This window comes from Lissotriton vulgaris, chromosome 1_2, assembly GCF_964263255.1.
Source record: "Lissotriton vulgaris chromosome 1_2, aLisVul1.2, whole genome shotgun sequence".
NCBI lineage: Eukaryota > Metazoa > Chordata > Amphibia > Caudata > Salamandridae > Lissotriton > Lissotriton vulgaris.
This window is the reverse complement of record NC_141686.1, coordinates 348908102-348931782: the sequence shown is the minus strand read 5'-3', so window position 1 is coordinate 348931782 and position 23681 is coordinate 348908102. Positions and strand designations below refer to the sequence as shown.

At 50.6% G+C, this 23681-nt stretch overlaps 1 protein-coding gene and 1 pseudogene across 1 annotated transcript in view; both read left to right on the top strand.

The window, feature by feature from the left end:
- Positions 1-23681, top strand: part of LOC147736757 (uncharacterized) — a 181712-nt gene that overhangs the window by 134322 nt on the left and 23709 nt on the right. The gene's annotated exons all lie outside the window — the stretch shown is intronic.
- LOC147736758 (uncharacterized) lies at positions 406-1501 on the top strand (annotated as a pseudogene).

Sequence of the window (23681 nt, the reverse complement as noted above, 5' to 3'; positions counted from 1 at the left end):
GTATTTGGGCGTGACAATAGATACTCTGGCGGCCACAGCTCAGCCAAATTCAGTGAGGATCCGCTAGATCCAGTCGCTAATCAGACCGCAACACTCACTTCCAGCGAGAGTGTTTATGCAGTTTATAGGCATGATGGCCTCCTGCATCTTCATAGTCCCGCACGCGAGGTTACATATGCGTCCGCTCCAAGAATGCTTGGCACATCAGTGGACTCAGGCTCATGGGCAGTTAAAAGACCTAGTGTTGGTGACCGGTCGGGCATACAACTCTCTGCATTGGTGGAATCCACACAACCTTTGCAAGGGCCGACCATTCCAGGAGCCTGTGCCACAGATTATCCTGACGACGGATGCATCTCTCCAGGGATGGGGAGCTCATGTACTCCACTACACGGTGCAGGGACTATGGACAACGCAGCAAAAGAAGATGCACATCAACTACCTAGAACTGATGGCAATCTTCATGGCGCTGAAGTCCTTCAAAGTAAATCTGTGCAACAAGGTCGTGTTGATCCGGACGGACAACATGACGGCCATGTACAACATCCAAAAGCAGGGGGGTACACACTCTCCACAGTTGTCTCATCTGGCTCAGAGCATGTGGAAGTGGGCCATTCAGAGGAACATCTTCCTCATGGCAGAAAACCTCCCGGGCAAGGACAATCAGATGGCAGATCTGCTCAGCAGGTACAGCCACCAAATGCACGAGTGGGAGATACATCTATCAGTATTCCACCCGTACTTCCAGCAGTGGGGTCATCCAGAGATAGACCTGTTTGCCACAAGGGAAAACGCAAAATGCCGAAGCTTTTCCGCCAGGTTCCCTCACCCACAGTCGCAGGGCAATGCGATATGGATGAACTGGTCAGGCAAATTTGCGTACACTTTTCCCCCAGCGCCTCTCATTCCGCAGGTGGCAAGAAAGCTAAAGCAACACTCGATGACACTCATCCTGGTTGCTCCAACGTGGGCACGCCAACCATGGTACACCACGTTTCTAGAACTCTCCGTGGTACCGCATCAAAGGCTGCACCTCACACCCAAGCTTTTGACGCAGAGCCATGGCGACATTCAGCACCCAGATCCGCAACAGCTCAACCTGGCGATCTGGCTCCTGAGGTCTTAGAGTTTGGCTACCTTAACTTGCCTCCTGACTGTATGGATATCATTCGGGAGGCAAGAAAGCCCACTACCAGAGCTTGCTATGCAGCAAAATGGAAGCGTTTCGTTATTCACTGTGCAGACCACAATATCAACCCACTAGATGCATCCACACATAACATCATCTGTTATTTGTTGCATCTTTACAAATGCAACCTAGCGTATGCTTCCATTCGGATACACTTATCCGCCATAGCGGCTTATCTCCAGAACAAGCAGCATCTCTCCGTTTTCAGAGTCCCTGCCATTAAAGCCTTCCTAGAGGGGCTTAAGCGGGTCATCCCTCCCAGGACCCCGCCAGCACCTGTATGGAACCTCAACCTGGTCCTCACCAGACTGATGGGCCCACCTTTCGAACCTTTGCATTCATGTAAAGTTCCGTTTTTGACTTGGAAGGTGGCTTTTCTCATAGCCATTACGTCTCTGCGACGTGTTAGTGAGCTCCAGGCGCTCACTGTACAAGAGCCATTCATCCAAATTCACCCCAATAGGGTGGTGAAGCGCACTAACCCTAAGTTTCTTCCAAAAGTGCTTTCTCAGTTCCACGTCAATCAGACCATAGAACTGCCCACGTTCTTTCAAAATCCAGAGACAGTAGCCGAAAGAATGCTCCACACTCTTGACGTCAACCGGGCTTTGATGTACTACATCGATAGGACTAAGGATTTTAGGAAGACTAATCAACTCTTTGTTGCCTTTTCAGCCCAGCACAAAGGCAACCCCATCTCCAAAGCAGGTATAGCCAGGTGGATCGTTAAGTGTATCACAAAGCTAAACACACTTTAACGGTCCCCCCCAGAGCCCACTCCACTCGCAAATTGGGGGCCTCCATGGCTTTCCTTGGTAATATCCCTTTGGAAGACATTTGTAGAGCAGCCACATGGTCTACACCACACACATTTACTAAACACTACTGTGAAGATGTGCACTCCAAGCAGCTGTAGGGCAGGCTGTTCTTAGAACACTTTTTCAGACTTCTGCAGCTGGCACAGGCGGCCGCCGTTAATGGAGGGACTGCTATATATTCTATGCTACAGATATGAATTCAGCAGCCCACATGCCTCGAACTGAATATGCTACTTACCAGTATGCATCTGTTCTTGGCATGTAGGGCTGCTGACATTCATATCGCCCGCCCTCCTCCCCGGCGCCTGTAGCGGCTGCAGACTTTACTCTTACTCTTAGCATGGTCATCGCTCACACAGTTACTCTCCATCTTCGCCACAATGGCTAAAAACAATCTGGGGATGGAGTCGATGCCCATGCGCACTGTAGTCCAGGGGAGGAGCCACCTATCTCGTGATACTTCGAAGACTCTTCCAGGACAACAATGTGCAATCATCCGGACCCAACACTAGGCGGCGATCTATGCTACAGATATGAATGTCAGCAGCCCTACATGCCAAGAACAGATGCATACTGGTAAGTAGCATATTCATTCTAACACAACCCCTCTGAACTCTTTATGAGGTCAGAGATCGAAATACATCACAAGTTACTCATTAAGCATACGTTAAGTTGCACAAATAGAATTCTGCCCTAGGGGCCTCACAAACTATATACTAAGCAAGTGGTATAAGAACCACTTCAGGAATAGTGAATAGGCCTAGGACCTAGGGAATCGCTGGGGCTACACTACAGAACCAAATGTTAGGAAGTAGGAGTCCCACGGGAGACGCGTGCAGTGTGGGAACACAGTCGCGAGTTACCATAGAGTTATAATGGGAACGTAAAAGTTACAAAGTAGCAGATTAAGGACACTTTTGGATGGACTACGGCAAAACCCTTCTAAACTAGGACACCTCGAGAGTCAACACCCACGGGAGCACCGGAGTACTCGAGTTACATCACCCAGGGAAGCCGGGTGCATAGGTGTCTTTTCGTGTCGGGTTTTGTCGCTGTTTCCTATGGAGAGCTGCAAAGTGCTGCAGGCGACCAGGAGAAAAAGTGTCCAGGTGGATCGAAGATGTGAAGAACCTGAACGCAGAGGGGACAGAGTCGGGGTCACTAGCCAGTGACCAGGAAGGAACCAGGAAGGAACCAGCCGATGTCGGGTGCTTTGCAGGTGAAGAGGTGAAGCTTGTCTCTGCAGCCACGAAGATCAGGAGGTGTCGACGAGAACCAGGAGCTGGATTCAAGCTGTCCCACAAAGGATCTAGTTCACAGCGGTGTCGGTATCCGGATTGGACCCAACAAGCCTTGGCAAACGCAATCCACGCAGGAAGTGAAGATTGGCTTCGGGTCAGACCAGCAAGGTCTGAGGAGCTTCTCCTTTGTAGGGAAGCTAGAGCAAACCCAGTGAAGTCAGGCAAGTGGTGTAGATTCGAAGGTTCGCCTTCAGGGGGCTCTCTAGCCAACGGGCTAGCAAGGGGGAAGACGCATCGAGCTGAAATGCAGGAGCAGGCCCCACGCGGCACTCGTGTAGTGTGGAGGGCTGAGCTTCAGTGCAAATAGCGCTCGAGTCTGGGGCTTCTCGTACCCAATGGAGAACTGCGAGGGTGCCTTGGTCGTTGCACTATTAGCAAAGTGCAGGTAGTCCAGGTAGTCCGGTCCCACGTCTCTCGTGTCCGCCACGGGTCTCAGCTTTGCTGTGGATATGGATCGGAGTCAGAGAAGTCTGGAAGTCCAGTTCCTGAGTCGCTGAGTCTTTGGGTTCCGGCAGGAGCATCGACAAAGCAAACCGCAAGTTACTGGTTGTGGCTGTGTGCACAGGGTGGTCACTCCTTGACCACAAGGGAGATATCTTCAGTCTTCTAGTCGGTATAGAATGTCGAAGTCCAAGAGTTTCGTTTCAGAGTTTCATTCCAGGATAATCTAATGTCTCTAGACACAGCTCCTATCTTTATACTAAACTAAGGGGCGGGATTACCTGCTAGGTCCCTCCTATGGGTGGACCTGAGAAGGGGGTGGTTACAGCCCTTTCTCTTTGTCTAGTTTCATGCCAGAGCTGGGGCTGGAGTGCCCCATCATAGTATTCCAAAGTGTTTGACACCTTACACGACATGTTTTGATGAAGCCAAACCAAAGTTAGCATTTAACCGCGAGGATTATAATGCACTTAAGAGTATATGGTATGGCTATATCATAGAACAGCTATAAGGACATGGTTCTGAAAGCTGCAGAGGGGCTCAGCTCATGCCAGAGCACCCTCTCACATAAAACCAAGCACTCTGCCTCCAGGATTGTCGAGGCCAACCATAGGAGTGACTTATAGGTGCTTATATGTCTATATATAAGGTTAGATATAGGAATACTATATCTATGCAAGGGGTGTTTACACCACCTTACCCAAGCTGAGTGATCAGCCTGTGGTGTCAGTTTGGATGGCCAGCCAGGGGTAGCATAATACATGCTGCAGCCCCTGGTACGCCGTGGATGCACCTATGCCCTGGGTACCTATGGTACACTATACAGGGACTCACAGAGGTGTTCCAATACCCAATTCGGTATGTACCTAAAGTACATGGTATGAATTTAGAGAGAGAGCAGCTGGGCTGTGGGTCTGATTAGCAGGACCACAGCCACACTAAAGTCGAAAAACCAGTAAATCACAGCAAAAAGTGGGGGTGACAATAGGAAGCAAACCCTACTCTCCTACAGGCAACATAGTAACAAAGGTGTCAGTGGTTCTTTCAGACAATCAGGATGAACCCTTAACACATCATATCCTCCCATTTCGGCCTGTACAAAGAGAGCCTAGCATAAACCACTATTTTCTGGAGTCACCATAAACCAAGATAACAGGAAGATATGAAACTAAAATAGATGTTGAGTGTATGAAACAATAGCTCCTGCTTTTCATACCCCACAAATTACCTTGAACCAGGAGGCATTATTCCGCTGTGCGGCTAGCATGAGTTCACCTGTTAAGACAAGCATTTGCAATGCAATAGGTCTCGTATTTACGCAAGTTAAGCTATTAGCATTGTAAATGACAATGCCTTTTATTTATCTTTTAAAAACAAAAACAAAAATAAAAGGCATTGTTATTTGCAATGTTAATAACCCAAACTCTCATAAATGCGAGACCTATTGCATTGTAAATGCTTGTTGTTTGTGGCACGACGTGTGGTTGTGCAAGGACGTCATGGGAGGGAGTTCCAGATCCTTGTAGCACTGGCAGAGAAGGCGTGTTTCATAAAGCGTTCTTGCCTGAATGTCGCTTGTTCCAGCAGGAGGACTTTAGTATCTCTCAATCCTTTTTGTGTAATAGAGATTTTGAGTTTTTAAACCAAGGAGGAGGGTGTAGAGTCGTGGAGGGTTTTGTGGGTGATGCATTCAGTGTTACATTGGTCTATCTGAAAGACACACGTTAGTGTTAGATTCCTTACCTTAGAATATCCCCAGGCGTCAGTCCGGATCCGGAAACTTTTGCGTAGCAGTACCCCTGCGCGTCGGTAGGCGTCGTCTGCAGGCGTCCCCTGCGGCTCCGCGTCCGTCGTCGGCGTCGTGCCCCGTGATGACGTCGCTGGAGTATATAGACGCCGCCTCCGCGCGCTGACGTCAGTTCTTCTTTTTTCTGCGCCAGTGGACGCCGATCTGAAGAGCAGTACTCCGGTCTTTTGACCAAGTTTTTCGATAGTTATTTCTCTCTTTGTGCCTGATAGGATGCCTGGGTTCAAGCACTGTGATGACTGTGATCGCACGATGTCGGTCACAGACCATCACCGCCTCTGTCTCCGGTGTCTGGGCCCCGACCACGACGTGGACTCCTGCGTCGACTGCCGGGCCCTCACCAACAAGGCTAGGCGGGAGCGGTCCCGCAAGCTACTGGAGCTCCGGGTGTCGGCCCCACGTCAGGACCGGGAGCGGTCCCGGTCCGGCCGGAGGTCGAGAGAGCGTTCGAGGGAGCGGTCGCGGAGCCGCGCCGAGCGTTCCGGAAGTCGACACCACTCGTCAGGCTCATCAGGTAAGAAGCACAAGAAGTCGGGGCGTCGTCATCGTACCCCTGACTCCCCCCGACGCGGCCGGGGGCTCGGGTGACCCCAACCCCGCGGCTCCACGAGAGTCGCCGGCGCGGCCTGCCTCATACCCTCCGGTCCCTGGGCACGGCGCGACGCCTGAGGAGATCGAGGCGTTCCTCATGGCCATGAGGGCGCTCGCTTCTCCGACGGGGCCTACGGCGCCTTCGGGCCCAGTGCTACCGTCTGGGGGCCCTGGCGGTTCGGGTGTCCCTGCCTCGGCGCCGTCGGGTGCTCCGGCCCCGGCGCCGCCGACGGCTCCGACCCCGGCGCCGCAAGGGCCTTCGGGATCGGCGCCGGCTGGTCTTCCGGCCTCTCCGGCGCCGTTACCATCGGGGTTACCCCCGACGCCGCCCCCGCGCAGCGCCGGTTCTCCGGTGCCGGCTCCGGCCGGCAGCAGGGCTCCGACGCCGGCTCCGGGCGGCGCCCTTCCCCTACCTTCCCCGACGCCGGACGCGGAGCCGGACCGGCGTCGCTCGACGCCGGTCCCGGCGCCGATGGGGCCCATGAACCCCGAGGAGCCGGTCTACATCGTTGACTCCGAATACGGAGAGGATAAAGAGTTCGGTGAAGGTTGGGAGGGGTCCGAGGACCCTCTGTCACGCGAGTGCCAGTATGACCCGGACTGGACAGGTGACTTGGGGGATGCCAGTGGTCTGGACGACTCTCCTAACCCTGGTTTGATCTCTCCTCCAACCGTGGCATCGGTGGAGGGAGCTGCATATTCAGTGGTGCTGATGAGGGCTGCCAAGGCCTTACACCTTGAGCTCCCCGTCGCGGCCGTGAGGCCTAACATCCTCACTGAGGTCTTCAAACCGCAGTCATGCCCACAGGAGCCACTGCTGCCGTTTAATGAAGCCTTGTCAGACGTTCTGTTGGGCACGTGGTCCAGGCCCGCTTCAGGTGCACCTGTTGATCGGAACGTGTGAAGGACTGGGTTATTTAAGACCCAGCGGTGCCAGGGAACAACACCTGAAACCTTCGTGGGTAACCTGCTCCGGCGTACAAGTGACAGAGACACGGGACACTTCCTTTGACGTCAAAGATTCGAGCTTTATTTACTGCAGGGAACACAGAAATCACGGCAAGTACAACATGTGCTACTTGTGGAGACTGCTTCAAATTGGTTCTGTGGATCGCTCCTTTTATACACAATTTACCCATAGGGTTACATGGTACACAAAGGTTTATGGCTTGGTTCCCATAGTTATCCCCCAGAGGGGTCGTTTGGTCACTTTGATACACACAAGGTCCGGAACATAAGTGCGGAAACATTTGGCGGCTCCCAACTGTAAAAACCCATCTTCCCACCATTAGTACATTCCAATCAGCAGTAAAACAGATCGAAGAAGGAACAAGGACAGGTGTGGAGGAAGATGGAGGCAGTGGGGGATTGGAAAGGGTGTAAAAAGGGAGGTATCGGGAAACGCGAGCTACAGGCATCAAAAGGGACGTGCCTAATGAGATGCACGGCTGAGACAATAGACCAGCACGGCAAGATGAGCCTCGAGCGGGGCCATCTGCCTTACAGTATCATCCCCCTCGTCATAAAGACCGTTTTCAAAGGACATGTGGCTTCCGCAAGTATCTTGGGAGTCCCAGGGTCGCGAAGCGGACAACGTCCGTTCGCTGGCTACTTGAGGGCAAGAGACAAAATGGATGCCGAATCTAAGATGGAACCCGTGGGTACAGATAGAAAAACCCACGTAACAAACGAACAGTTTAGGTTAGCACAGCGAAACTACACACACCCACTAAACTCGTCATTCGCGGTTCATAGATACCAGACTCGACCATATTCGTGCGAGTCGAAAGCATCACTTACAATTGTCACGGAACCTCAGACGCTCCTTTTGCCCTCATGTAGGCAAGCACTAGTCGGAATCATACTCGATATTCATTAGACCATCTAGATGTTGCTGTAACATAGCTCTGTCCAATCGAGCTTCTTTGGTAACAGGCGGCTGTCTTATACACGTTGTAGCACAGAGGCCACATAAGGCAGGACCACACTGCACGCAAAGGCAGCACGTGAACAGGAACACCACAACAACTCCAATAATCATCAGAATCTTCCAACCCCAGGTCGACATCAGGCCCCAAAACCACCCAAGTAGCATCCAACCCCCTACGTCCACGTGTATGGACTCAGAGATTTTATGCAACTTTGAGATGGCTTGATAGACAGTCGGAGCGTTATCGGGAATGAAAATACAGCAGCTCGAATGGATCACCTTGCATACCCCACCTCGATCTGCTAAGATCACGTCTAAAACCATACGGTTTTGTAACGTCATAAGTCTATCCGCCTGAAGTTCTGTGGTGATATTACCAAGGGCACTGGCGGTAATATTAGCTGTCGATTCCACCACTCGAGTCAACTGTCTCAGGTTCCTACTATTAACCATAGGCCCCCAAAACGGGAGGAAACCCTTGAAAAAGTCTCCTGCCTCTTGACCGGCAGTATCTTCTTCGCTAATTACGCCTCTCACAACTCTAGTCTTGTGATAATCTGCATCTATAGTAAACGTCGGAGGCAACAGATTTGCGATAAAACATGAGCCCACAAAGTCGAAGGGCAACCATGCATACGCACGATCATGGCAGATAAAGTATGTACCCTTGGCAGCCAGAAACACAGGGGACGAGACCATCGGCAATATGTCATTTTCAGTGCAAGCACTCTCTCCAAGTCGGGCTTTCGATCTTCGGCCACGACCTATGAGACAAAAATTACCAATGTGGGGTACGACCCATATCGGGGGTGAGCTTTTAAGCTGTTTTTCACTGGTGAACACACTATACTCGCCTCTACTCAGGACCCTATAGGCTTGTACCTCTTCTTCGGGAATAAGCGAGGGATCATAGATATCGCTATCTAAATCCTCTATCGCTATAGACAAAGGCTTCTGATACGAGCCAGGGCCAGAGTAGGGAGAACGTGGTTCTCGAATGGGGTGGAAACCTAGTGCGCTTCGGAACATTGTTTGAAATGCTCGAGCAGAACCCTGGGAACTATACGGTAAAACCAAATATGGAATTCCCTTATTTGTGGTATGTGGCATCAACCCACACACCCAACAATTAGTAGTGTTAACCACTAACTGGTGCTGGTGAAGGAGCTGAATAAAGGAATTGTTGCGAAATTCTGCACGTCTAGCCTGCTCGTGTTCGGGTAAGATATGGAAGGAATGAGGAGATGCAGTAGAGATGAATTTAGAGTCAGAAGTAGGAATAGGTGTAGGTATGGCAAAAGGTAAGAAGTACGACATCATATAGTACACCCCACTCGTCAAAAATGCAGAGACAATCAAAAACAATACAAATATCTGAAACATAAAACATTTCGTACGACTAAGTCGCTGCAGCTCAAATCTTTGTGCCTGTGCTCTTTCCACATCCATCAGCTTCGAAAACGCCATCCCCTATGACCGTCCGCAACGTTTGTTGACGCACTTCGTTCTGTGTAGCAGTAGTCAATTCCCAGGAGTTCCCAGGAACCGACGGTCTTTAACCTAACGTCAAGACCTACTAACCAGAAAGAAGTACGCGCGCGGCCCTACGGCCTTTATTTATGATATATATATATGCAATGTCTCTCAGCTGTGGAAGCAAAAATACGTAGGAAAGAACCTTCAATATGTACCAAAATAATTACAATGATACAGGTGTTCAGACTGATCGTGGAAAACGGGATAATGCAGTTGTCAAGGGACAGAACAGGATCTTTTTATTAGTCTTTAGTGCGGGATCGCAAAAAGTATCGGGTTTTCCCAGAACGTGTCTGCTCGTCAAACAAAGGATCCGTTGAAGAGACAGCGTCCTGCTGATCAGTCGAATGTTCTGGTCTTGAGTCTTTTGATGACAAATGTTCAACAGTGTCTTCCTGCTGCACTGAGGATTCTCCGACAGGCTGCGCATCGCTGAAAGGAACAAACGCCGGCAACCCTTCGGTTTCAGTTGATGCAATGCCTCTCCTCACCCACGAGTCTGCCGGCAACGGAATAGGGACTTTCTTCGTATGGGTGGCATGCACCCAGTTTTTCCGCCCCTCGAGACGAACAGCAGTTCTCGTGGCAAGGAGGACCTGGTAGGGTCCGGTGAACCTGGGCTCCAAGTTCTTCTTCCGAGAAAAATTTCTGGTAACCACCCAGTCTCCAGGCTGGAGCTGGTGGCCTGGACCCTCAGTCTGCGTCGGCAGTGCTTCGTAAACCTGTTGGTGAATTAACCTCAGTTTAGCAGTCAAGTCATGTAGATAGTCAATCAACATTGGGTACTCAAGATCACAGAACACAGCCGGTCTAGGGACCCCCCAAACATTTGCAGGACGACCGAACACTATTTCATAGGGACTGAGCCCTACTCGGGAGTGTACGGTTGCCCTTGTTGATAGTAAAGCTAAGGGTAAAGCGTCAGGCCACGAAAGACCAGTCGTAGCCTGAATCTTCGCTAATTTTAGTTTAAGGGTGCCATTATACCCTTCAACCAAACCAGCTGACTGGGGATGATTGGCGCTGTGGAATTTTTGATTAATTCCAAGGCCTTTGCACACACTCTTCATCACACTCCCCACAAACTCACTTCCGTTATCAGACCACACGACCCGAGGCATTCCGTACCGAGGAAAGTATTCCTTCAGTAGGATTTTTGCCGTTGACAAAGCAGTGTTGTCCTTGAGAGGATAGGCTTCAATCCATCGGGAGAACGCGCAAACCACAACCAAAACGTATTTCAAGTTATTGCATCTCTCCATATGGATGAAGTCTAATTGAATCACCTCAAAGGGACACGAAGGGGGAGCAAAACTACCAGGAGGAGTTGGGGTTCCCTTACCAGGGTTGTAAAACATACATACCATACAGTTCTTAACCAAGCGTTCAGCACATTTCGTGATACCCTCATTCTTCCACACAGGAGATAACAACTTGCAAATACCTTTCACGCTAATATGTGCTAACCCATGTGCCATTGTCACAACAGCCAGCACATACGCATCTGGTAACATCCATTTTTTCTGCTCCGACAAATCAATCCAACAACCATTCGCATCCAACTTTCCCGTACTTTCATTCCACTTCTTCTTTTCAGTCTCAGTGGCCTCATTTTGTATCGCCTTCACGCTTTCAATAGTGTCTTCACACATACTTGACTCTGTAGGCCACCTAACTGAACTCGTCACATACATTCGAGTGCTAAGGTTCCGGGCAGTCTCCTTAGCAGTCTCATCCGCAAACGCATTACCACGACCAACATCATCCGTCACCTTACGATGTGCACTACATTTAACAATCGCTACCTGCTTAGGCAACGTAAGTGCATCCAAAAGATCATTCACAAGCTGGCCATGCTGAATCTTCGTACCATGCGATGTCAGAAAACCTCTCTCTCTCCACAATCGTCCAAAGCTATGAGCGACGCCAAATGCATACTGACTGTCAGTATACACATTCACACGTTTATCTTTTGCTAACACACACGCTCTAGTTAAAGCAATCAGCTCCGCAGCCTGCGCAGAATTCTGATTCAATCTCGCAGCTTCCACAACAGTACTCAAAGTTACAACAGCATACGCAGTGGTCACATCACCATTCGGCAATTTAAAACACGAACCATCTACATACAGTGTTCCATCTGAATCTTCTAAAGGAGTGTTTTTAAGGTCCACTCGACCTTTTGTTTCCTCCTCTGTTCGCAAATAGCAGTCATGGGCTGCTATTTCATCTGACTCTGTACTAATGGGTAACAAAGTTGCCGGATTCAGAACATTGCAACGTTTTATCTGAATATGACTTGCCAGAAGCGTCAACTCGTATCCGGACAACCTCGCACTTGTCAAGTGCTGAGTTTTCGTACGATTTAAAAGAGTGTCGACTGCATGCGGAACCATCACCGTAAGCATATTATCCATGACCAATCCTGCTGATTGTCGGATGGACACCGCCGCTGCCGCTGTTGCTCTCAGACAACTCGGCAACGCTCTAGCTACCGGGTCCAAGGTCGAGGAAAAATATGCACATGGACGTTGCTTACCGCCAAAAGGTTGCGTTAAGACACTCAAAGCACAACCTTCTCTCTCGTGAACATATAACGTGAATGGCTTACTGTAGTCAGGAGTACCCAACACAGGAGCCGAACACAATGAGTCACGCAGTTCAGAAAAACTTTTCTGACATTCTTCCGTCCATGGTAAAGGAGTAGAAACATCCTTGCACGTAAGAGCCACCAATGGTTTCGCTAGCAATGAAAAATTTGGAATCCATTGCCTGCAGTAGGACGTGATACCTAGAAAGCCACGCACATCTCTTTGTGTTGTTGGCACAGTCATTCGCGCAATTGCTGCAATTCTTTCTGGGGTCAACCGTCTTCCCTCCTTTGACAATAAGTGACCTAGATAGGTTACTTCTTGACAACAATATTGGAGTTTAGAAGGTGACACCTTGTGATGTAAGTCACAGAGATGTTGTAGCAACGACACCGTAGCAATTTTGCAAATGTCCTGAGTGTCCGCAGCTACCAATAAGTCATCGACATATTGGATTAAGGCCGCACCAGCCGGCAACGTAAACGCATCCAGTTGACCCTTCAAGGCTTGGCTGTAGATCGATGGACTCTCACAGTAGCCTTGAGGAGCGCGTTTAAACCGGAAGCTGCGCCCACCAAGAGAGAAACCGAAAAGGTCTCTACTCTCCTCTGCGATCGGGATGCTGAAGAACGCATTCTTCAGATCGATCACCGAAAACCAAGACGCAGATGCTGGAATCAGAGTCAGTAGCGCCGTGATGTCAGGCACAACAGGGAACTGAGGAATCACAATTTTATTAACCTCCCGTAAATCGATAACAAAACGATAAACAGGTGGTTTCGAAGGGTCAGTACGTTTTAAAATAGGCAGTACAGGACTGTTGCACACGTTTCCCCGAGTCTCTTCAATAACGTCTTTGTCGATCAAATCATAGATGATCGCCAACAGTGCTCGTTCACCATCAAGAGAGATACGATACTGGGGAATACGTGGCAATCGCACATTGGATTTCAACTGAACAACATAAGGGGAGATGTCAAGCAGGCCCACATCATTGGGACCTGTCGCCCACAAAGACGCAGGAAGGGAACTCAATTCCGGTGGAAGCTTATCAAGAGACAAGTACATAGGAGAGACAACCTTCTCTCCCAACGTTAGCTTTACACCCGCAGGAGAACAATATAGAGTTGCATACAAACGTTTTAGCAAATCCAGACCCAAGAGATTTTCACCACAACCAGTAGTCAAAATCAACGGGGCTTCAAGCTCACGTGGCCCAATTGTAAGAGGCAAAGGGCGTGAAACTGGATTGCTAACGGGGGCGCCAGAAAATCCAACGGAAACATTTGTTAAGCCAGACAAAGGTGCGCCAGGGAGTTTCGAATGCATGATAGAACTTTTCGCTGCACCAGTGTCCAACAGAAAAGGCTCAACGACCCCCGATGTAGCAACTGCGACGTAAGGCCCTCTCTGATCAACCGGAACTGATACCACTCCCTCTCCTTGTCTATGGCTGTCCTAGTAATTACTGTCGTCAGTTCCCTGATCGACGTAATAATCATCTACATTGTACTGCGCAGATCGTCCTTGCGATGATCCACGTTGATCAAAACAGTTATTAGAATTCGATTGGTTATCTGAACGATCATTTTGAGCACCACGACCCCTACCGCGTGATGTCTGTTGGGAACCACCACGACCTCCTCTAGATGAATTACCACTATTACGGTCGTTCAAAACAGGACAATTGAATTTTATATGACCCTCCTGTCTACAATAGGCACACTGATTGTACCCTAAAGAGGATCTTTGGGAAGAGGAGTCATTTCTAGATTGTGGTCGATTAGATTGCGACTGCGATCTATTTTGTTGCGAAGCATTCTGATTCGAACGCGGAGGATACGCTTGCTGTAACAACACTTTGGTTTTAAGCTCTTTCGTCTTTTTATCAGCGCGGTCATTCTCTTCTTTCTCTCTATTCTCATAATATTGTGCTGTGGCCAATATCTGAGCTGAGGTAGAAACGGCCCATGCACTTTCTGAATTCTTCAATTTATTGCTCAAATCGGGCAATAAGTTAGAGACAAATTTATCCACAAACAACCGTTGGCCACCCTCAGTACCCATATCCTGACCACTATGGTCGATGAATGCCTCCTCGAATCTCGTAAAGAAGTCGGAGACACTCTCGTCCTTCTTCTGTTTACAAGCCGACAATTTGTCCCAATTCACCCTCATAGCTGGCATAAGAGTTTTCATTAGCGTAATTATTCTCTGAGGGAGAGCAGCAATCAACTGCTCGGGTTTAGCACCACCAGTTTGTAACCCAGCAGCCGCTATAAGGGCAGCCCAATCACCGCCTAATTCGTTCGGATGGTTCTCCTGACGAATCTTAGCCCATACCGGTTGCGGTACGACATTGCCGAACAGCATTTCGATATCAGCAAGGTTCATTATCGTAGCATCTACGAGCTGCGATAATTCCTTGTAGTACCCTGTAGGATTTTTGCGAGGGTCAGGCAAAGATTGCTTCACCTGCAACACTTCTGATCGTTTCCACGGGAGATGAATCCATACTCTCTGGAAATGCGGCAGAATTGGCGGTGCTCGGGTGGCATCACCTGGCATCCATACTGGTGGAACTTCACGCATAGGAAACTGACCAGACGCATCTAACTGCCTCTCAACGTCCTCAACAAACAGGGCTTGAGGTATAGGAGTGGGACGGAAAGATAGCAACCGCTCAACAGCACGTCGAACGTTAGTATCCACTATCAGTCCATTCGAGAACTGAAGCTGTAGATCAGACAAAGCGGACAGCACCTCGTCAGGTGCATCGGCAGATATCTGATCACGAAGGACCTTACACATTTCTTCGAACACAAATCTTTGGGTTGGTATATTAAATTGACAGAACGTATCGAGTACAACACATGGTGGATTTCTAAGAGGATGTGTCATCCAACCCATCGCCATATTATATAACGAAGCGCGTTCCCTATTACCGGGAAGCTGACTACGTCTCTGAGGACCATCTGAACCAGCGGACCCAAGAACAGGTCCGAGAGAATGAAAGAAGTTAGCCGCAACAGGAGAAGTGCGACTACGAACAGAGGGAGAAGTATAGGACACAGGACTGACAAGAGAAGGGGTAGAAACAGAAACTACAGCAGGAGTTAACAGAGCAGGAGCAGTAGCGGGAGCAGGAGTATGTGGAAGCGGAGGAGCAGTAGGGATAGCAACAGACAAAGGAGCAGGAACAGTCGGAAGAACAGGTGCAGGTTGAGGAACAGGCTGAGGAATAGGTGGTGGAACAGGTACAGGGGGAGCCACTGGAGCAGCGGTACCCTGTACATACGGGGGTGGCGACTTCAGAAGATAAGACATTAGAGAATCCTCAACTGGTTCTTCCTTCTTATCCGACTCCGTAGGCAAAGCAGGATAGCATTTATCTATGGACATACGCTGTAGCCTATCGAACACTTCCTTTTCCTTATCCTCCTTATCGCGCTGAAACTGCTCTGCTTTCTTTACAATGGTAGCAACACCATCTCTCTGATTTCGTTTAGTCTGTCTGATTTCTTTCTGTCGGGCTTCTTTACGCCACAACCGAAAGGCATCAAACATGGCCGGCCTTGACTTTTTCGCAAATAATTTAGCCTCTAGATTATCTAAGATTGGAGTCTCAAAGCTACCATGAGGTGGCCAACTAAGGACACCATCCTTCTTAGTATATTGAATCCAGTAATCATTAAAAGTAATCGGGCCCAATCCGTGCTTACTGTACAGTTCATAAGTGGGAGTTCCAACCGGAGGTATCGGACACGAGTCCTCCAGCCGGGAATCCGTACCACAAGGTCTGAAACAACTAAACAAAGTACTACGACCAGGCATCTTGCACACTAGCCGAGTTTCACAAACTTCAAGGGTTACGGGATTTACCAAGTCCCAGCAAAGAGCGAAAACCCTCGGTTTTTGGCGTCTGCAGTCGTCAAATATCACAACAAAATACCAAGAACCACAAATGCAATGGAACCATGCAACAACTAAGAACCACAACCAAGAACACTGGGAGCGACCCACAAATACTTAACTCAAAGATCGATGGCGTCACCAGGAAGGCCCGTCAATCGTCTCGCTATACCAAGGTCTACGCCAGGCGCCAAAACAGGTCTACAGTCAGGGCAGCAGTCCGTCGCAGCCGTCAGGAGGCGGGAATCTTCACGGGAAAAGTCTTCGGGCCACTTATTTCGACAACAGGATCGATGAAGCGGAGTGCACCTTCCCTCGGAGATTTCACACGAAGTTCCTCACGATCGTCGGGCTTGGACCGGTACCACTGATGCAGCCCCACGTTGGGCGCCAACTGAAGGACTGGGTTATTTAAGACCCAGCGGTGCCAGGGAACAACACCTGAAACCTTCGTGGGTAACCTGCTCCGGCGTACAAGTGACAGAGACACGGGACACTTCCTTCGACGTCAAAGATTCGAACTTTATTTACTGCAGGGAACACAGAAATCACGGCAAGTACAACATGTGCTACATGTGGAGACTGCTTCAAATTGGTTCTGTGGATCGCTCCTTTTATACACAATTTACCCATAGGGTTACATGGTACACAAAGGTTTATGGCTTGGTTCCCATAGTTATCCCCCAGAGGGGTCGTTTGGTCACTTTGATACACACAAGGTCCGGAACATAAGTGCGGAAACATTTGGCGGCTCCCAACTGTAAAAACCCATCTTCCCACCATTAGTACATTCCAATCAGCAGTAAAACAGATCGAAGAAGGAACAAGGACAGGTGTGGAGGAAGATGGAGGCAGTGGGGGATTGGAAAGGGTGTAAAAAGGGAGTTATCGGGAAACGCGAGCTACAGGCATCAAAAGGGACGTGCCTAATGAGATGCACGGCTGAGACAATAGACCAGCACGGCAAGATGAGCCTCGAGCGGGGCCATCTGCCTTACAGTATCATCCCCCTCGTCATAAAGACAGTTTTCAAAGGACATGTGGCTTCCGCAAGTATCTTGGGAGTCCCAGGGTCGCGAAGCGGACAACGTCCGTTCGCTGGCTACTTGAGGGCAAGAGACAAAATGGATGCCGAATCTAAGATGGAACCCGTGGGTACAGATAGAAAAACCCACGTAACAAACGAACAGTTTAGGTTAGCACAGCGAAACTACACACACCCACTAAACTCGTCATTCGCGGTTCATAGATACCAGACTCGACCATATTCGTGCGAGTCGAAAGCATCACTTACAATTGTCACGGAACCTCACGTGGCCAGGCGCCACCGTCCTTGTCCGGACGACCCCAAGTTCCTGTCTACCCACCCCACTCCTGAGAGTCTGGTGATCCAGGCCTCGACCTCCCAGTCCGCATTCCCGTCGGCCCCGCCCGACCGGGAATCCAAGAGGTATGACCAGTTTGGCAAGAAGGTCTTCTCGTCCATTAGTTTGGGCCTGCGGTCTGCAACACCGCTTGCCTCTTGGGCCGCTACACCCACTCTGTGTGGGACACGGTCGCGGAACTGCTGCCAGAATGCCCCATGGAGGTGCGGGCAAAACTCAGTCAGGCTGTGGCTGAGGGCCGAGATGCAGCGAAATATTCGATACGGTGTGGTCTTGATACGACCGACTCGCTGGGCAGGGCTATGTCAACGACGGTGGCGATTCGTCGCCACGCCTGGCTGAGATCCGCCAACTTTTCGGCTGATGTCCAGAATACATTGATGGACATGCCGTTCGATGGCTGTCACCTGTTCGGTGACAAGGCGGACCACGCGCTGGAACGCTTCAAGGACTCCAGGGTCACGGCCAAGTCCTTGGGTCTCTCGACCCAGCGTCAGCAAACGGGTTCGTTTCGTCCCTTTCGTGGCCAAGGAAGGGGCGCCCCCACACGTGCTGCCAGCCACGCGCCGCAACAATCCTTTCAACGCGGTGGCGGCCGTGGAAACCGCCGTGGCGGCGGTCGGGGACAACGGCGGGGTCAGACCACACCTCCCCCCGCAGCATCTGCCTCAAAATCCTCCTAGTCCGTGCTTTCGGCCCCATGTGACGCCAGTGGGTGGCAGGGTTCGCCATCACCATGCTCACTGGCGCACGATCACTTCGGACAGGTGGGTGCTGCAAATCGTCCGAAGGGGCTACTCCCTCCCCTTCGAGACCACTCCTCCAGCCATGCCACCGCAGAACCACCGTGTGTCGGGGGACCACTTGACACTTCTGCAGGAGGAAGTTACGGCCCTCTTGGCCAAGGGGGCCATCGAGCGCGTTCCTGGGCCAGAAGTAGGGCGTGGTTGTTATTCCCACTACTTTCTGGTACCCAAGAAGGACAAGGGGGGCCTACGTCCTATCTTGGATCTAAGGAACGTCAACGGCTTCCTCCGGAAGGAGAAGTTCAAGATGTTGACGTTAGCTCAGGTCTTGGCTGCTCTAGACCCACAAGACTGGATGGTAGCGTTGGACTTGCAGGATGCCTATTTTCACATCCCCGTCCTGCCGGCCCACCAGCGTTACCTGCGGTTCACGGTAGGCCAGGAGCACTTTCAGTTTATCGTGCTTCCCTTCGGCCTTACCAGCGCCCCACGGGTGTTCACAAAGGTGATGGCGGTGGTCGCAGCCCATCTGCGCAGGTTGGGGGTTTCAGTCTTCCCCTACCTAGACGACTGGTTGTTGAAGGCGGGCTCACCCCAAACAGTCGTCCACCACCTTCAGATGACGGCAGACCTCTTGCACGACCTGGGGTTCTCCATCAATGTGCCGAAATCACACCTGTGTCCCTCTCAAAAGCTCCTTTTCATCGGAGCGGTTCTGGACTCGGCGCAGTTTCGGGTTTATCCTCCGGAACGGCGGGTCCGGGATATTCAGGCTTTGATTCCCATCTTTCAGCCGCTATCCCGGGTTTCGGTCAGGTTGACGCTGCGGCTGCTGGGACTGATGGCTTCCTGCATCCTTCTGGTGCATCATGCCCGGTGGCGGATGCGGGCTCTGCAGTGGGACCTGAAGTTTCAGTGGGCCCAGCATCAGGGCAACTTGTCCGACCACGTCTTGATCTCGGAAGGCACTGCGAGACAACTGCAGTGGTGGCTTACGGACCGCGATTGGGTCAGAGGCAGATCCTTCTCCCTTCCCCAACCGGAGCACGTTGTCGTGACGGACGCGTCCCTCCAGGGCTGGGGGGGGCCACTTGGGAGAGGCAGAGATCAGAGGCATCTGGTCTCCGGCGGAGTCCCGGCTCCATATCAACCTGTTGGAGCTGCGGGCGATTCGTCTGGCACTGAAGGCATTCCTCCCCTTTGTCAACGGGAGTGTAGTGCAGGTGTTCACCGACAACACCACCGCCATGTGGTACTGCAACAAACAGGGCGGAGTGGGGTCGTGGACCCTTTGCCAGGAGGCTCTGCGCCTCTGGCAATGGCTGGAACGTCAGGGCGTGACTCTGACGGTTCAACACCTGGCAGGTTCCCTGAACGCCAGGGCGGACGAACTCAGCCGTCGGTGCTCGATGGATCACGAATGGCGTCTGAACTCGGACGTGGCGCGAGGCATCTTTCTGCAATGGGGAGAGCCTTGGTTAGATCTATTCGCCACAGAAGAGAACGCGCAATGTCATCAGTTCTGCGCGTTGGAGTTTCCAAGACGGCACTCGCACGGCGACGCCTTTCGGCGCGAGTGGAGTTGCGGTCTGTTATACGCCTTTCCGCCTATACCACTTCTGCCCAGAGTGCTGAAGAAGATCGGGCGCGACCGGGCCCAAGTTATCCTTGTGGCTCCGGACTGGGCTCGAAGGTACTGGTATCCCGAGCTACTCAGCATGTCAGTCGGTCCCCCGATCCGCCTGCCTCTTCAGGAGGACCTTCTGTCGCAGCAGCAGGGGACGGTCCTCCACCCGAACCTGTCCAGTCTCCACCTCCATGCTTGGAGATTGAGCGGCGGCAGTTGAGGCCATTTGACTTGCCTCCTGAAGTCTGTGATGTAATTCTGGCAGCCAGGCGTCCCTCCACTAAGTCGGTATACGCCTGTCGGTGGAACAGATTTGTGGCATGGTGCACAGCAAAGGCTGTGGATCCACTCTCTGCCCCTCTTTCCGAGGTTCTTCTGTTTCTTCTCTCTCTTGCCCAGCAGGGCTCTGCTCTGGGCACTATCAAGGGCTACCTTTCTGCCCTTTCAGCCTTTTTAAGGCTTCCTGATCAGCCTTCTTTGTTCAAATCCCCGATTGTAACTCGATTCTTGAAGGGCATCACTCACATGTTTCCACCTGTTCCGTTTGTGATGCCTCAGTGGGATTTGAACCTGGTTCTGACCTTTCTGATGTGTGCTCCCTTTGAGCCCCTTCATTCTTGCCCTCTCCGTCTCCTGACTTTAAAGACGGCTTTCCTGGTTGCCATCACCTCTGCCAGGAGGGTGAGTGAGCTCCAGGCTCTTTCTGTCAAACCTCCTTTCTTGTCCATTCATCCTGACAAGGTGGTTCTGAGGACTAGACCCTCTTTCCTGCCCAAGTTTGTTTCGGCCTTTCACATCGGGCAGTCCATCACCCTCCCTTCCTTCTTCCCGCCTCCGCATCCTTCAAAGGATAAAGAGCGGCTCCATCGTCTGGACCCAAAACGTGCGCTTTCATTTTATATGGATCGCACACGCCAGTTCCGGGTGGATGACCAACTGTTTGTTGGCTACGTGGGTGCGAAGAAGGGACGGGCGGTCCATAAACGGACCATCTCTCGATGGGTCGTTCTCTGCATCAAAGCGTGCTACTCTTTGGCTCGGAAGGAGCCTCCTGTTGGGCTGAGGGCCCATTCCACTCGGGCCACGGCGGCTACTACTGCCTTGGGCCGGGGAGTCCCTTTGCAGGACATTTGCCAGGCGGCTACGTGGGCCTCGCTGCACACTTTCGCGAGGCACTACTGCCTGGACAGTCAAGTCCGGAGGGATGGCTTCTTTGGCCGTTCTGTCCTCCAGGACTTTCTGGTGTAGGAGTGTATTGGTTCGCAGACCCACCACCGGGGTTGGTATTGCTGGGGTATCTATTCTAAGGTAAGGAATCTAACACTAACGTGTTTCTTTCAGATGAACAAGTTACTTACCTTCGGTAACGATATATCTGTAAGAAACATTAGTTAGTGTTAGATTCCTTACCGAACCCACCCATCCTCCCCGTTCTGCGAACTGATACCTAGGGTTAAGGACATCCCTTTCAGGGCCCTAGTTTTACATGGCACCAGTGTTGGTTCTCTCATGGCTCTGCGTCTCCTGGCGCGGAAAAGCTGTGTACAAAGAACTGATGTCAGCGCGCGGAGGCGGCGTCTATATACTCCAGCGACGTCATCACGGCGCACGACGCCGACGACGGACGCGGAGCCGCAGGGGACGCCTGCAGACGACGCCTACCGACGCGCAGGGGTACTGCTACGCAAAAGTTTCCGGATCCAGACTGACGCCTGGGGATATTCTAAGGTAAGGAATCTAACACTAACTAATGTTTCTTACAGATATATCGTTACCGAAGGTAAGTAACTTGTTCGTCACTTCAATTGGAAGCCATTGTAGGATGCGAAGTATAGAAGAAATGTGATTAAAAATGTTGTGACCTGTCAAAAAACAGTTGTCACTGCTTTGATTATGCCGAGACTGGATTATTGCATCAGTCTGTATCTGAAGATACTTGAGGGATCACTAAACAAACTGCAGGTTCTTCAGAATGCAGTGGCCAGATTACTTACTCGCACACCTAGGTCTGAATCCATCTCTGCCCAAATCAAGGCCCTGCACTGGCTGCCAATTAGGAAATGCACCCAATTCAAGGCCCTGTGCTTGGTTTTCAAGGCCCTTCGTGGAATAGGGGCGGAATTCCTTAAGCGACTCACCTACTGGTACACCCCGACTAGAATATTACGATCTGCTGATGCCAAATTGGTGACAGTACTTAGGATGAAGAAGGCCAACTGGGGGGTGCAGAAGCTTCTCAGTTAACGCAGCAAAGGCCTGGAATGCGCTTCCTCTTTCTCTAAGAAGCATGACCAACCTCCTTGCTTTCAGCAAGTCACTAAAAACTAGGCTTTTCACAAATTGATCCAACCGATGTGCTTATCTCTCTGTCTGGCAAGATTCCTCTTTTGGCCTTCACCTAGCGCCAGGACACCTTTTTGGTAACAGTTGCAGTTTACAAATAGCAATAACATAACATAACTGTATGAAGCAGTTCACTCAGTGAAGCTAATTTGCTCCGGGAGACCAGACAGGAGAGAGTTCCTATACTCCAGTCTGGAAAGAACCAGCGTATGGACTACTAAGTTTGCTGCAGGTACTCTTGAGCGTTGATGAGACTTGCTCCTCAAGATAAATCTGGATGAAACCCAGCCATTTAGCATTCTCTGCAATGGCCAGTTTGAAGTTCAGTCAAGATAAGGAATCAAGACACCCCTGGGCATGAAGGTTGGATTTTGTTTTGGTGAGATTAGAAAAAAATCACTTTTCTGGATTAGTTTACGTGGTGCTTTGAGATTCGCTCTTGAATCCTTTCGGTGCTGCATGTTGGAGAGTGTGAGGATGTCACTCGGGAAAGATATGAACTAGTAGAGCTGGGTATCATCTGGAGATTCATGTTAAAGGTTTACAGAGTTACACAGAATCGCTCCAAATCGCTCCAAGTAGTTTGACGTGAAGATTGAATTTGATTGGGCGTAGGATTGAAGCCTGTGGGCCCTTTGTTTTAGGCCCTTTTTTTGCTAGAATCAGCTGGTCCCATTTTAACTATTTGCTGTTAGGTTAGACAAATATAAATTGAATCTATTTAGGACTGTTCCATCAGTTTCCATCCCTTTCTTCGGGATGTTCATCAGAGCACGGTGGTGACTGAATCCGAGGCCACCGGGTGGTCCAGAAGCACAAGGCTGCAAATACTCGAGTCTAGGAAGAAGAGTGTTGTCCGTAATTTGCTGAAAGGCTGTGTCTGTGCTGTAGCCTTGTCTGAAGTCAGATTTAAATAAATCAAGAAGGCTGTTGGGCTGCATATGGAGGTATAGTTGTAAAGCCACACTTCATACTAATATCTTCCCTAAGAAGAAGTGTTGAGATGGGGTGCAAGTTGTTCGAATCATTGGTCAGTAGTGAGCTTCTTTAGGACGGGGAAGATCTTGCTAATTTTCAAAAAGTTGAGTAAAATATTGTGCTCCGGTGAATGATTCTCCAAGGAGGTCCAGTGCAGTAGCAGCCACTTGGGCATTTCTTTTCCAAGGTCTCAGAAGATGCATGAGAGAGGTTGTTGGAAGATTTTACCTTAGTTAATATTTTAAGTAGCTCTTCCTCAGAGACTGTGGCCAAAGGCAACCAGCTTTATTGGCTTTGTGGTTCAGTACTCTGTAATCAGGGTTGTCAGATTTTGGAGAAAGTGAAAGGTCAATAAAGTCTCCTTTCTCTCCTCCAAACAAAGTGTGGAAAATCTTGGGGGGGCGTGGCCATGACCGACACCAAGATGGCTGCATACTTATGAGGCTCTGGCCTGGCGATTATCTACTGCTGTTCGCCGTTGGAAAG